We start from the raw sequence: 2,840 nt of genomic DNA, 5'->3' as shown, positions 1-2,840 counted from the left end.
ACATAAATGGTGATACCATAAGCAAATTAAGAAAACAGGGAGTAATTTACCTGTCAGGTCCATGAAGAAGGGAAGAATTTATGACCAAAGCAGACAAAGAACATTATGAAATGCAAAATGGATAATGTTGATTACATTAAATCAGGGGTGGGGAACCTGTGAACTCAAGGCTGTATGTGGCCTTCTAGGTCCTTGTGACTGAGTCCAAGTTTTATGGAACAAATCCTTTTATTAAAGGAATTTGTTCTGTGAAGTTTGGATTCAGTCAAAGACCCACACTTGAGGACATAGATGGCCATGTGTGGCCTGAATGCTGCAGGTTTCCCACCTCTGCATTAAATTAAAAAGTTTTTGCACAAACAAAACCAAAGCAATCAAGATTAAAATGAAAGCAAAAAGCTGAGGGTGCACTTTTGTTTACTCCAAGCTAAGCCTGGAGAATTAGGAGAACTTTCTGAAGTCCCAGCCTGCCCATAGTACCCAGCCCTCTCCTCAGATCAAGCCTGTCTAGGAGTTTGGAAGCTGCCTCCTCTATGCCCATGGAGACACCTGTTATCTTCATAAACCTAGAAGTTGTAGGACTGCCATTTTCTCAGCCAAAAGGTCACAGAGATTTGCCTAGTGGCCATCCAAAGACATGCCCTGGAGGTGGCCCAACCTTCACCTCCAAGAGAGGGCTCTTCCCAGGTGCCACTGCCACCCTGGGTAGATGACAATCTCTGCATGTGTGTGGCACACTGAAAGGCTTGTAGCAGCCAACAATCCCACTGGCCTGAACACAGCCCTACCGACTGCCCATTGAAGGCAAGGTTTTGACTCTGGTCTTGTTGGCCTTCCTTTAGTGGCAGCCAATCCCTCTCTGTCTTGTAGCCCACAATGGAGACTGCTTTGACTTATCCCTGTTGCAAGATGAGCTGAACTGGGCTGGGCTAGGCACAGATGCCCTAAGTGGTGTCTTCTGTGTGGACAATGTTGCAGCCCTGAGAGCCCTGGACCACTCTGGCCCACCCTGTGAATCTAGCCAAAAGAAGAGCTACAGTTTGGGTGATATTTATGCCAGCCTATATGGCCAGGCCCCACCAGACACCCACACAATGGAAGGTGATGTTCTTCCTCTGGTCCGCATCTGCCAGGCAAGGCACCAGCCACTGTTGCACTGGATTGACACTCACACCAGACCCTTCAGCAATTTCAAACCTATGTATGAAGTGGGAGCTGTGACTGACCAGGGAGCTGACTATGAGACAGAGAGAAAGGTTGAACTCCAGAAGCCATGGGTGGCCACCAACTTGGCCCATATCAGGAGATACCAACCCAGCTGGCAGGTAGAGGAGAGGTAGATCAGAGGCTCCTTCCCATTCTGGGAATATCCCTATGACCTCATATTTGAACATGTCCCCCCTCCTAGAAATGCTAGGCCCACTGATCATCTTAACAATGCCAGTAGCTCTGTACTGGGTACCCTGATTATCCTAAATATGTTATTCACATTGTACTGGGTACCCCTTTATCTCATCCAGACTTTGGATGGGGGGGTCAGCTGGTATTATCAGGTCCTCCAAAGGAGGGGCTGAAGGATATGTTGTAAAACACCTTATACATAAAAATTAGAACACTTGGCCTAGATTCTAAGGGGCCTGATACAGGGGGAAAAAAGTGAAAAGCTGGGAAACATTTTTTATAGCCAGTGTTTCTGATGAAGCCCTCATTTCTCAAATAGAGAGAACTGAATCAAATTTATAAGAATATAAGTCATTCTCCAGTTGTTAAATGGTCAAAGGATAAGTACAGGCACTTTTCAGATGAAGAAATTAAAGCTGTCTATAGTGATATGAAAAAATACTCCATATAGCAATTGATTAGAGAAACGTAAATTAAAAGAACTATGAGGTACCACTTCACACCTATCAAATTGGCTAATATGACAGAAAAAAGAGAACAATAACTGTTGGAGAAAATGTGGGAAAATTGGGAACTAATGCATTGTTGGTGGACTTGTGAACTGATCCAAACATTCTGGAGAGCAATTTGGAACTATGCCCCCAAAACATGGAACCTGTGTATACCCTTTAAATATCACTACCGGGTCTGTATCCAAAAGAGATCATATAAAAGGGAAAAGGACCTACATGCACAAAAATATTTATAGCAGCTCTCTTTGTGGTAGCAAAGAATTGGAAATTGAGAGAATGCCCATCAACTGGGGCATGGTTGAACAAATTGTGGTATATGAATGCAGTGGAATACTATTGTGCCATAAGAAACAGTGAGTGAGTGGATTTCAGAAAAAAACCTGGAAAGACTTATGTGAACTGATGCTGAGTGAAATAAGCAGAACCTGGAGAACATTGTACATAGTAACAGCAACACTGCAAAATGATCAACTATGATAGACTTAATTCTTCTCAGTGATGCAATGATCCATTACAATTCCAGAAAAATCAGGATGGAAAATGGTATCCACATTCAGAGAAAGAACTGTGGAGTCTGAATGCAGACTGAAGCACACTACTTCTACTTTTTTGTTTATTGTTTATGTTTTTCATTTTTTAACCGCTTCTTCTGTTTCTTCTTTTACAATATGACTAATGTGGAAACATGTTTAGCATGATTGCACATGCATAACCTATATCAGATTGTTTGCTGTCTTGGGGAGGTGGGAGTAAAGGGAGGAAAGGAGAAAAATTTGGAACTCAAAATCTTATAAAATGAATGTTGAAATCTATCTTTACATGTAACAGGAAAAAAAATAAAATACTATTTACAAAAAAACACCAAAAAATAGCATGGTATCATGCACTGGAAAGAGAGCTTATCATAGAGTCACAAAACCTGAATTT

At 42.1% G+C, this 2,840-nt stretch overlaps 1 pseudogene; it reads left to right on the top strand.

The window, feature by feature from the left end:
* The first annotated feature begins 539 nt into the window (after nucleotides 1–539).
* Nucleotides 540–1,340, top strand: LOC118835499 (annotated as a pseudogene).
* Nucleotides 1,341–2,840: the final 1,500 nt, after the last annotated feature.

The sequence above is a fragment of the Trichosurus vulpecula genome, chromosome 1, assembly GCF_011100635.1.
Source record: "Trichosurus vulpecula isolate mTriVul1 chromosome 1, mTriVul1.pri, whole genome shotgun sequence".
Taxonomy (NCBI): Eukaryota; Metazoa; Chordata; class Mammalia; order Diprotodontia; family Phalangeridae; genus Trichosurus; species Trichosurus vulpecula.
Note: the sequence above shows the minus strand (reverse complement) of the source record. Positions and strands in the feature narration are given on the sequence as shown.